At 42.1% G+C, this 13253-nt stretch overlaps 1 long non-coding RNA gene across 6 annotated transcripts in view; it reads right to left on the reverse strand.

The window, feature by feature from the left end:
* The window catches only part of LOC123112345 (uncharacterized), a 31113-nt gene extending 23570 nt beyond the window's left edge, over nt 1-7543 (reverse strand). For 2 of the 6 annotated variants that reach the window (XR_006455385.1, XR_006455387.1), the window contains exons 1-3: nt 6204-7543; nt 5221-5351; nt 4026-4097 (exon numbers count right to left, since the gene is read on the reverse strand). This is a non-coding gene — a long non-coding RNA (uncharacterized lncRNA). Of the gene's footprint in view, nt 1-726; nt 825-2525; nt 4098-5220; nt 5352-6203 lie in introns of those variants that run through there. The other 4 variants (XR_006455384.1, XR_006455386.1, XR_006455382.1 and 1 more) reach the window with 4 other exon arrangements.
* Nucleotides 7544-13253: the final 5710 nt, after the last annotated feature.

Here is a 13253-nt window from a genome sequence, read left to right on the forward strand (position 1 = left end):
ACACTGACAGCTGGGCCCCGCCATCTAATTAATCATAGATTAGTTTCTGTTTAGTTTTAACTAATATCAGTGGGCCCACGCGTCAGCTTTGACTAAGCCGACGTGGCTGTTGACTGGGCCCACATGTCAGCGACACTAATCAGCCCCAGTCACTGACCAGTGGACCCCACTGGTCAGGTTTGACCTGAACCTGCCCTGTTGACCTGATGACGTCAAGGTGATGTCATGCTGACGCATTAAATGATTTTCTGGATTTAAAATAAATCAGAAAATCCAGAAAATGGTATAAACTTCTAAAATTCATAGAAATTCAACCGTAACTCCAAATTAAATAATTTATATATGAAAAATTATCAGAAAAATTCAAGGAATCCATCTGTACCATTTTCATGCATGTTTGAACAATGTTTGTCCTCTGTTTTGGACAAAACAAATAAAGGGCATTTAAAATAACCATATATGGAGTTGGAATTTGAATCTTGTATTCAAACCAACTTCATTTAATCTGTTGCTAGTTGCATTAGCTCAAAACACATTCATATTGCCATGTCATGAGCATGCATCATATTATGCATTGCATTGATTGTATTTCTTCTTTATTGCCGGTATCTGTTCCCTCCCGGTAGACGATGTTTCGACGGTGTGATCGTTGACACTGATGAAGACTCAATGTTATCTTCAGAAGTGCCAGGCAAGAAAAACCCCCTTGTTCATTCCGATAAAATCCCACTCTCTCGCTCCTGCTCTCTTTTACTGCACTAGGACAACATCGATTCATCTGTTACTTGCTGCGGTAGCTGAACCCCTTTTATCCTCTGCATGACCTGTCATTGCCACAGTAAATAGATGAAACCCACTAGCATGAGTAGGAGTTGTTTGAGCCCTGATGTGCCTACTCATTCATGTTTGTTTGTCATGCCTGCTACTGCTTAGAGTTGAGTCAGGTCTGATTCATCGGGGATGAATCAGAGGTGTGTGAACATGTCCTACTGTGTGTGAGCTAAGTGTGTGAACACGATTTGGTAAAGGTAGCGGTGATAGGCCATGTAGGAGTACATGGTGGGTTGTCTCATTGAAGCCGTCCTTAGGAACTGAGTTTTGTGTTTGTGATCCATGATTCAGCTACTACCATACATTGGGCCCTGAAATATGACCCCGCTCGACTTCTTATTCACCCTCGTCCTCTGTCCAGGAGTTGCAAGTAGTTTCTGGTGTTTGTAGTATGCTGGAGGCCGTGGACAGCGCTGACCGGAGGGGTGGGCTGTGATGCGGTAGGCACGTGGCCGGGTAAACCGGGCGCCCGTTTGGTGTCACGGAACCCTGTTCACATCGTTTGGGGCTGTGAGCGAAACTCCGGCCGGATCTCCTCATGGATGGAACCCGAATAGGCGATAAACCTGGACTAGAGACTTGAGTGTTTAGGTAGGTCGTGGTCTACACCCACGTCGGCTTTCGCTTGAAGTCTGCCGAGCACATGTCGTGTGCAGACGCTAAGTGGTGGAAACATGTATGAAGAAGTACACCCCTGCAGGGTTAATATCATCTATTCGAATAGCCGTGTCCGCGGTAAAGGACTTCTGGGTTGCTTATATCAGTTCATAGACAAGTGAAAGTGGATACTCTAAAATACGCAAGATAAGCGTGAGTGCTATGGATGGCGTTCTCGTAGGGAGACGGGAGCGGATCCATAGTGGTGTATTGGTTGGTGAATATGTGGACTCGTGTGCGCCACCTCAAAAGAGTTGCTTGCAGTCGTAGTTCAGGATAGCCACCGAGTCAAAGCTGGCTTGCTGCAGTTAAACCCCACCATCCCCTTTGTTGATAATGATGCATATGTAGTTAGTTCTGATGTAAGTCTTGCTGGGTACATTTGTACTCACGTTTGCCTATTTTATGTTTTGCAGAGAGACTTCGGTCTCACTAGTAGTTTTGCGTGGACTTCGACGTTTAGCTTGTTACCTCAGCTACGATCTTGTGCCCCGGCAGGATCTGGTAGATAGTCAGGCTTCTCAGCCTTTTTCAGTTATAGATGTCTGTACCCAGACATGATAGCTTCCGCTTGTGCTTCGATTTGTATGCTCTGATTGTTGGGTCATGAGACCCATGTTTGTAATATCTCGCTCCTCGGAGCCTATTGAATAAATTATTTGAGTCGTAGAGTCATGTTGTGATGCCATGTTGTATTTGCACATATCGAGCATATTGTGTGTATGTTATTGAAATGCTTGGTATGTGTGGGATCTGACCATCTAGTTGTTTATCTTTAGTAGCCTCTCTTACGGGGAAATGTCTCCTAGTGTTTCCACCGAGCCATGGTAGCTTGCTACTGCTCCGGAACACTTAGGCTGGCCGGCATGTGTCCTTCTTCGTTCCTGTGTCTGTCCCTTCGGGGAAATGTCACGCGATGAATACCGGAGTCCCGTTAGCCCGCTACAGCCCGGTTCACCGGAGTCCTGCTAGCCCAGTGCTACAGCCTGGATTCACTCGCTGATGACCGACACGTTCGATGCTGGGTCATGGATGCCTGTCCCTGTAAGTCTGTGCCACTTTGGGTTTACGACTAGCCATGTCAGCCCGGGCTCCTTATCATATGGATGCTAGCGACACTGTCATATACGTGTGCCAAAAGGCGCAAACGGTCCCGGGCTAAGGTAAGGCGACACCCGTGGGAATACCGTGCGTGAGGCCGCAAAGTGATATGAGGTGTTACATGCTAGATCGATGTGGCATTGAGTCGGGGTCCTGACATATTGTGTCGGCCCAAGATCTAGGCTGAGACAATGCTCATGTTGAATTTAGTTTACATGTTTATCATGTCCTTAGTTGATTAAAAAGCCTTTCGTTGTAGAATTCCACTATAATAGATGGAAAATTTTAATATGGTAAACATGCATTAACAAAAATATTTTACCCCTAATCCTAACTAACCTGGAACTCGTTCTAAAAAAACTAACATAGAACACAAAAAATAAATCACATTGCCAAGCCATTCTTCGCGAGATTAGAACACACATAGCAACAAAAACTATTGCTCCACCAATGCATCCAAGAACCACTTTTATGGTGGATTTTCTTGATCCACCTGTTAATAAATGTTAAGTATGAAATGCAAGCACGTGTTTTTCAACCAAATGTTGGGTTTTATATAGATTGTCATGTAGGTTTCTGGATTACTTGTATTGTTGATGTTTCCTTTGCATGACATTAAGTGTGAACCACAATTTAAGTGGTTGACGGTATAGCTAGAACCACATGATTACACTTAATTGAAGGAGAGCATAAAATTGCTTATACAAATATAAGCTACTCCATCCGATTTGAATTATTTGACGCAACCTCTATATAATGTAATATGGACATTGTATAGAGGTTGTGTCAACTAATTCGGATTGGAGGGATTATTAAAGTTCAGGCAAGCCATACTTGCATAGGGACGCATGTAGTTGTTCAGGTATTTCACCACTAATATTGTTGTATGACAGATTGTTGCAGAACACAAAAGTAGATCATTAGATAATTGAATTCGTATGGTGTTATTTGCTTATTAAAATAAATACAAGGCTTGCAATGACAACAATAACATTCAGTCATTTTTCTTCTTGTGTTAGCATGGAATTCAATGATGGAATATATTTGACTAAGAGATTGGAATATTTCCACTTAGAGGATTTTGGCTCGGAACCCTATTGAAGTTACCACACCCTTATGTTTATTAATTAACTGTAATACTAAGAGATAACACAAGTCATGGTCTGACATACAAATTTTGCAGTTTCAAAATGCGCCCAAGAAAATCGGATATTGATCCATTGAATTAATTATTTTCAAGTTTAAGACTTGTCAAACTTAAAAGATTCCCAACCTCCTGTGGTATTCCTCCAGTTGTATTTTTATCATCTAAAAACCTGAACCAAAGATATATGACAATAACGATAGTAAAACCATTTTTAACGGATTTCTATCAATACACCATTTTCATGAGGAAAAAATCATATATTTCATAAGTAATTGATGCTTGATCTTACAGTCATTGTAGTGTTGTCAACTTTGCAATGTTGGGCGACAAGATTCCACTTAACCCTGACGAGCTCAAGCTTCTACAAATTCAAAAATGAGAAGCTAAGCCAATAGTCTTGTGAACACATGTACATGCTATTACAAACATAGTAATAGATGATAAGAAAACACCCTTGAGACCAAAAAAATTATGAAACTAGAGATTATAATTACGTGCATGATGTTTTGGCACCGATAACAAATGCTCCTTATATTTGTACCATTATGAACTGGGAATGCATGCCATACACAATTTCGTTGAGGATACACACACATGAACACCAATATACCCGGCATACTATAGGGAGATTTAATGCAGGGAGGCCCTGGCGTGGGATGTTGAATATCATGGACGTGTAACGTCTGCAGTACGTTAAGGCAAACGTTACCCATGGTTAATGGTTTGCTGGAAACAAATGTTTCAGGGTCCAGGCCATTGAGGGTGTGTCCCATAAGGGCACTCCCAATGTATTGGGTCTTAACGCTTTAGACTTTCCATAGTTGGAGTATCATGCATGCACATTAGGCAATTTAGATGAGGTGTCATACAATTAAATGAAGAAAGAAATGATTCGGTATCAAAGAGCAACTAAATTAACTGACACGTTGCCGCAACAAGGGAGGATGTTGAGATCCTCACCTACAGGAAGAAGCAGAAATTCAATGGCGATTATGGGGTGCCGAATACAAGGTTTGAGCTGTGTGGGCCTGTATGGTGGATACTGGCTATAGGTACAGAACGTTATGTCTAGTGCCTACCATCAGCACAGACATGGAAAATGCGTTCAATTTGAGTGCCAAATATGGGTCCTGCGGTGTCTCACAAAAGCAATATGAAATTTCGTATACGGACAGAATACAAGAGCTAGTGCTAATCTCAACAAGAGTGATCGGTACAGATTTCTGGAACATATGAGCCTGAGAGTGGAAACGAAATTTCAGCAAGGAATGTGCAATTTCTCAACAAAAAAAGAGATGAGGAATGTGCAATCCAAATGAAATCAAGGAAAAGTTGGTATCGAACACAAAGGATACACTTTACTCAAAATGTGCAAGATTCTTTCCTCTGTTCAAAGGATAGAATGTAAACATACTGTAACTGCCTTTGGCAGGGACTGGTTTAGTGGAGTTACACAAGAGATGATTAGGTTAGGCTTCACTTACATTTCGACCACGTTGCCGTCAGGATCACACATGACAGTAGCAATAGTACTACATGCAGTATCTAGATAGCGATTCCGGTCTTCTAGGACACCACGACTGTCATTAAGCATCATCTTCACCTCAAACAGAGCCTGGGCCGGAGAAAGGCAAGTTTTATTAGTAAATAAAAGGTAAATACTCAATCAAAGAGAACTACTCCCTCCGGTCCTAAATATTTGTTTTTCTGGACATTTGAAATGGTTACAACATACGGATGTATGTAGACATATTTTAGAGTGTAGATTCACTCATTTTGCTCCGTATGTAGTCACTTGTTGAAATCCCTAGAAAGACAAATATTTAGGAACGGAGGCAGTATTAAGTTTGGTGAATAGTTCTGGTTAACATCTATTGCATGTTTAATATGGATGTACCGTAACTGACACAGAGCTTGCAAAACGATATTACTACAATCACAAAACATATAAAATGAAAAGGTCAGGCCAGGCAATAAACTGATTAAGAACCATAAAGAAACTGATTAAGATGTTTATTCTTTGCCCTCAGGATAACCAAGGGAAGCTCATGCTTAAGCTTGTTCTACCACTCAGAAGCTCAAAATAAGTGTCTGCATTTTTAAAGACTATCCCAATTGCGTGAAGTGAATGTGCACCAGGGCACTACAATGAAAATGCCAATGATTTCACACCAAAAAAAAAGGATATGCGTTCTCTTCTTATGGTTGTTTTCTCGACATTGCTAATTCACACAATTGACAACGACACGTGCGGGGATCCAAAATCCAGTTAAGTCTTGAGTGTTTATATTTTCGAAAGAGTCTATTCTGCAGCCCTTGAAAAGAAAAATCTATTCTACATCACTTTTTTTTTCGTCACTACTAATGTGTGACATCTTCTGGTCAAAATTTTCAATCTGAATATGCAATTCACTTGTCCAGTTACTTTATGTGCTGAAGGTCAAAAAACCTAGTGTAAAGTTCTTACCCTCTTGATCAAACATCTGATATGCGACAGACTGTAAGAACCCCAGGAAGATTAATTCGTAAGCTAGCTTCATGGTTTCCTAAAGCTGATATCAGCCTTTTCTGGATTGAAGAACGAAGGATCGCTGCTGATTATGATCTAACTCTGTTTGCTTCACAGAACAGAGGAATGTGTCGGTGCCAGTCTGCCAAATACCTGCATTATTATGGATCAAAATAAAGGGCATGCGAAACACAGCAGATGATGACATCAACTGAGAACAGTACTCCCTCCCTTCAACAATATAGTGCATATTTTGTTTTTTCAAAGTCAAATGTTTCTATGTTTGACCAAGTTTTTAGCATATTAATATCTAAAGTACTGAATAGATAAAATATAAAGTACACATCATAATGAATTTAATGATACTAGTTTGTATTGTCGATGTCGATAAATTTTTCTTGGCTTTTAGAAAACAAAATATGCACTGTATTTTTAGAATGGAGGGAGTATGATAAATACTACAACCGGAAAGCAAGTAAATCAGAGCAGATGGTCGATGGTTTAAATTTATATTATAATGTAGCGACCACGTGCCAACTAGTTATTTTTTGGGAAATTAAAAGAAGTAACTAGAATGGTATATAAAAGCGCGACATGGGAGAGGTCAAAACCCGGATCAAAAAGAAAGAAAGGTCAAAGCCCCATCACCATGTCTCACACACTACTAATGCTGCCTTTCTTCCTTCTCCAAACCTAGTGGGGCCATAGAGACCAAGAACAACCGTAAAAAAATGTCATAAACAGGTGATAAAAATCTGCCTCCCCCGCATCCATCCACAAAATCTTATGTCTCTATGAAGTATTGGGAGCTTACATGCGTGGAGGATGTCCTGCTGCTCAACCTCGGCCCTGTTTGAAGTGAAGATGATGCTTAATGACAGTCGTGGTATCTTAGAAGAGCCAGGCGACTATGTCTATGCTGGCCATTAAGCATCGTCTTCGCCTAGGACACCACGACTGTCATTAAGCATCGCCTTCACCTCAAACAGGGCCCAGAATGGATCCGGTAGCCAGGCGACTATGTCTACGCTGCGATGTGGTACCCTTGCTTGCTTGATGTCTACGCTGCAGCTAGTTTCTGAAGTTGGGTTCCTTTTGATTCAGGTTACCAGTTCTTCATGGACGAGGATGCGGATCGAGTGGCAGAGCCGGCCTCGATGTGGTGCTCACAATCACCGGTTCGTGCCCCGTTGGATTCTCGCCGGTCGCGCTGGCCGGCGAACCTAGGGGATTTATCTGTTGTTGCCGTGTGGAGAGGAGTGAGCGGCGTGGGTGGGTGAGATGTGTTCTCTATTCTTGCACACTAGGTGCTCCTTTTATAGTAGTCTCTTCCGTCCGAGACGGGCACCTCCAGCAGTCAGTATGGCTTCTGGCGTGACTCTGTATTGCATTTTGCCGCAACTCCAGCAGTCAATCTAGAGTAATTAAGGTACGGTCACCTTTATATCACTCGTATTGAACAAAATGTTGTTGTCGTAGGCAGTCAAATTTGTCAGTTGGCTGTCTAGCCGGACTAATTTATCGCACTTGTACTGCCTAGTATCATTCGCCATTTTTATTTGTGTTAAGTCGCAAAGCAGCTCTCCGCCTTTTTAGAGATTTCAATACGGACTACATATAAATGTATACAGACGTATTTAGAATGAAATTTCACTCACTTTGCTCCGTATGTAGACCATATTAAAATCTCTAAAAAGGCTTATACTATTTAGGAACGGAGTAATTAACATTTGGTCGCTTTCTTACTGTAATCAGGTGGATCATCAGGAGATCACTTGGCGCCTCTGTCCTTCTAACCCGATGGTGTGGCTCACGTGACCAAGTCTTAGATGAGTCTGGGCTTGTAGTAATGCGCATCAATAATCGCGTTTGCTTTTCTTTTTCGTATCATGGTGTAATGGAGTGGGCAGGGAGTGCCACTGTGGATACGTTCTGCCTGACATAATAGACTCTTGACATGGTTAAGTAACATTTATAGCCAGATTTGCGTAATCATGGGCCAGGTGGTGTTGGTAAAGCTGTGTATTTCTCTTCAATAAATCATCAGTTTTTCTTTTGCCGGGGAGAGGGATCGTGTAAAACGGACAGCAATACGTACCATACTCTCAAGGGCGCTACTCCTACCACCGGTTGTAGATACAAATCGTATAGATGCTCATCGTGGAGTATACACACGCGTAGCTACCTGGTCGCTTAGATGCTCATCTACAGGAGAACAAAGCGAATCGTAAAGATGCTCATCGTGTTGGAGTGTACACACGCGTAGCTATTAGCCGTTTAGATGCTCATCTACAGGAGAACAAAGTGAGCACGCGTAGCTATTAGCCGTTTAGATGCTCATCTACAGGAGAACAAAGTGAGCACGCGCAACTATCTAGTCGTTTAGATGCTCATCTACAGGAGAACAAAGTGAATCGTCTAGATGCTCGTCTACAGGAGAACAAAGTGAACCGTATAGGGAACAAAGCGAATCTTCTAGATGCTCATCTACAGGAAATTAAAACAAAGTGATTCGTCTAGATGCTCATCTACAGGAGAGCAAAGTGAACCGTCTAGATGCTCACCTATAGAGCTATGTGTTGCAGATTCTCATCTACCAGAGAACATATATACTCCAAAAGACACAAACCACGCCAGTAAAGCCACTTGTTCCAGCCCACATCAACATAGGCGGATGGGTACATCAGACTTGCATTAACTGGAGTCGCTAACTAAATGTACTAAAAGCCCTTTGATCAATCAACACAAATGCAAGCCCACGGGTTGAGGCAAACATATCTTATGTGTTTGTTGTGTTCCAGTCAAATCAATCAAGCGACGAGTCGTGAGGCTGATGTGTATGTGCATGTTAGCTAGTCCAAACTAACTGCACCATCTTGAGGCACCCGAAAATTTTAGTCAGAAGCTCTTGAACCGGAATCTCACACGGTGCACGTGTAGACTTGGAGTTCGAGAGAATAATGAGAGGGCATTGGTCCGAGCAGGAGGTGGACACCACGTGCTCTCTCATTCTTGTGAGCTGGTGATCTGCAATTTTGTCAATTGTTATGTATAAACATTATTTTGTCAGCATGGTGTTTTACTGATGTTGATATTTTAGTTCTTTTTGTTATGACCAAATTTTCTGCATAGAAAATAAGTTAGACATTTGTTATCATCAAGGTCTTATATAGTACTTGCAACTTCAACACATCGGCAACTTTTATTCTAGTCATACGTAATTTTCTTGATGATGTTAACCTAGTGAAATTAATTATCATAGTTCTTGACTATCCCCTAGTTATTTTTGTTTGGATGTAGTGATCATCATGTATAATTTAGAATTTTCTTCAGATTATCTTATGCTTTGAGCATGTCGATCTTGCGTGGATGCACTGAGCGGCATGTATGATCTAGGATCTTTCAAATTAATTTTTATTTTGTTGATGTTGACTCGTCCAGGGTTTTACCTCTAGGATTTTAGAGAATTCTGACTTGTGTAAGCAGCTCCGTCCATGTCTTTACTTCTGGTTCCTCTTCTGCTATTTGTTTCCATTTAAATTTTCTTATCTTCTTTTATTCTCCACCTTCCTCCATGTCTACCTCTATGTTAATGGCGGCGGCTGGGGTTTGGAGAAGAACGTGGGAAACGACTGCGATCTGGGTTTGGGGAAGAAGGTGGGGGGAAAGTCGCAATTACTCTATATATTCCATCAGAATAGGAACCAACATAATAACAGAGTAACTGATTTTTCCTTTTAGATTGCAATAGAGTAATTATTGGTTATAACGTTCGTCTTAATCAATCAAAATATGGCTTATGCATCGGGGGTGAAGGGACTATGTATTATTGACTGATCCATCAATATAGCATTAAAAGTATAGTACAGTCAACTTGGCAGACATGATCAAACATACTACTCAAATACTCCTTTTGTTGATTGGTAACATTCCTTTACTGATTCGCTTTAGCTAGCCAGTATATTTGCACCAATGATCGATATCCAGACCAGGAAGGTATCGATTCCAACCTAGCAGCTAGCTAGATAGGAGATACTCCCTCCGTCCGGAAATACTTGTCATCAAAATGGATAAAAGGGAATGCATCTAGACGTATTTTAGTTTTAGATACATCTCTTTTTACCCATTTTGATGACAAGTATTTTCGGACGGAGGGAGTATGTAGCTAGCAGAGAGAAAGAGTGGTCGATCCATCATACATGCTTGCATGGTCCATACATACAGTACACATGCACGCATATATGTATGTAACATAAGCATCTCAACTTTACACCTTTAATTCTTTTGGCCGGCATAACAAAAAGATGAGACCTTTCTTTCTATCTCATCAGGCAGCATGCCATGCCCACATACACACACAGTCTTCAAGCTCGATCGTGTGTGTTGTGCACCAGAAGCAAGCGCTCGATGGGCACACATGCATATAGCTGCAAGCCCTTTAGGCAGGCAGGCAAGCTAACTACTCCCTTCGTTCCATAATATAAGATCGCTTTGCAAGCCAGCTTGCAAAAAGCGATCTTATATTATGGGACTGAGGGGGTAGCTTGCATGCTCTTGTCCTGCCTGCCTTTGGTAAAGCCTATCTAGCTATCCATCTCTCTCTGTACCATGCACACACACCTTCACGCACCTTGTCTAGCTTGCAAAATGATCTTATATTATGGGACGGAGGGAGTAGCTTGCATGCTCTTGTCCTGCCTACCTTTGATAAAGCCTAGCTAGCTATCTCGCTATCCATCTCTCTGTGTACCACACAGGCACACTTGCACGCACCTTGTCTGTTCCCTTGATATCATGCTCCTGGTGCACATCATGCTTTATCAAAGTGCAAGCACATCATTCACAGAAAATTTCCTGCTACCCATTACTCCCTCCGTAAAGAAATATAAGAGCGCTTAGATCTTTACTCTAGTGATCTAAACGCTCTTATATAGTGATCTAAACGCTCTTATATTTCTTTACAGAGGGAGTACTATCTAATTTTCTTATGCTTTGTCTCTCCCTCCCTGGCCTCTTTTGCACTTTGTTCCTAGACTAAATCAACGGTGGTTTCGTCTTACTTTAATTCCCCAGCCACATGCCTGCCTCTTTTGCTTTCTCATCTTCTAGCTCTGGTTCCCTCTCCTCCTCCGCCTTTAATGGTACGTGCATATGGGGCGGGAGCCACACGAGTATGCATCTGATTAATCTCCAGATGGTCATACATTTTCTGCTGCCGACCGGTTGACAAATCACCTACGTACGGCTTTACTTTCGTCCTAGGGTGAAATACAGGTTCGGTTACCTTTACAAACACATGGAGGAATGATCGCTACTGCACTAACTATGGGACGAAGGGAGTAGCTTGCATGCTCTTGTCCTGCCTGCCTTTGATAAAGCCTACCTAGCTATCTCGCTATCCATCTCTCTCAGTACCACACACACGCCTTGTCTCTCCCTTTGATATCATGCTCCTGGTGCACATCATGCTTTATCAAAGTGCAAGCATATCATTCACAGAAAATTTCCCGCTACCCATTACTCCCTCCGTAAAGAAATATAAGAGCGTTTAGATCACTACTCTAGTGATCTAAACGCTCTTATATTTCTTTACAGAGGGAGTACTATCTGACTTTGATATGCTTTGTCTCTCCCTCCCTGGCCCCTTTTGCACTTTGTTCCTAGACTAGATCAACGGTGGTTTCGTCTTAACTTAATTCCCCGGCCACATGCCTGCCTCTTTTGCTTTCTCATCTTCTAGCTCTGATTCCCTCTCTTCCTCCGCTTTAATCGTACGTGCATATGGGGCGGGAGCCACATGATTATGCATCTGATTAATCTCTAGATGTTCATATATTTTCTGTTGCTGACCGGTTGACAAATCGCCTAGGTACGGCTTTACATTTGTCCTAGGGTGAAATCCAGGTTCGATTACCTTTACAGACACATGGAGGAATGATTGCTACTGCACTAACTATGGGACGGAGGGAGTAGCTTGCATGCTCTTGTTCTGCCTGCCTTTGATAAAGCCTACATAGCTACCTCGCTATCCATCCTTTTGATAAAGCCTACCTAGCTATCTCACTATCCATCTCTCTCTGTACCACGCACGCACCTCGCCTCTCACTTTGATATCATGCTCCTGGTGCACATCATGCTTTATCAAAGTGCAAGCATATCATTCACAGAAAAAATTTCGCTACCCATTACTCCCTCCATAAAGAAATATAAGAGCGTTTAGATCACTACTCTAGTGATCTAAATGTTCTTATATTTCTTTACAAAGGGAGTACTATCTGACATTCATATGCTTTAATTGTCTCTCCCTCCTTGGCCCCTTTTGCACTTTGTTCCTAGACTAGATCAACGATGGTTTCGTCTTACTTTAATTTCCAGCCGCATGCCTGCCTCTTTGCTTTCTCTTCTAGCTCTCGTTCCCTCTCCTCCGCTTCGATCTTAAATGCATATGGGGCAGGAGCCACACGAGTATGCATCTGATTAACCTCTAGATGGTCATATATCTTTTGTTGTCGACCGGTTGACAAATCGCCGACGTACGACTTTACATTCATCCTAGGTGAAATCCAGGTTCGGTTACCTTTACAGACACAGGGAGCCGTCCGTCGAAAAGATACATGCATGCGGGAAATGGAAGGAGGAATGATCGCTACTGCACTATGACAAAGCCTATGATCATGGCCATGCATTGTCGACGAGGTATTGGGGATAGTAATGATGATCACCCGGCCCCCTTTGGGAAAAAAGGAACCTCAAAAGGATGTGATGTTGCCTGGCCGGTTGGCATCTGATCTTGATTTTCCGTACGTAGTACGACCAGGCCCCTCCGCTGCACAAGCAAAAGGAAGAAATAAAAAATGAAGGAAGTATCACCTTCTTTTCTGTATGATGAAACACAGGACAGGAGAGGTCGGGGGAAAAGATATAGGGAACAAAGCATGCAACTCAAGAATCAAATGCCGGCCTATCTATCCATCTACACATCTTTTCTTTAGTGTGAGTCCATTGGCA

The sequence above is a fragment of the Triticum aestivum genome, chromosome 5B (genome assembly GCF_018294505.1).
Source record: "Triticum aestivum cultivar Chinese Spring chromosome 5B, IWGSC CS RefSeq v2.1, whole genome shotgun sequence".
In the NCBI taxonomy this organism is placed as follows: domain Eukaryota; kingdom Viridiplantae; phylum Streptophyta; class Magnoliopsida; order Poales; family Poaceae; genus Triticum; species Triticum aestivum.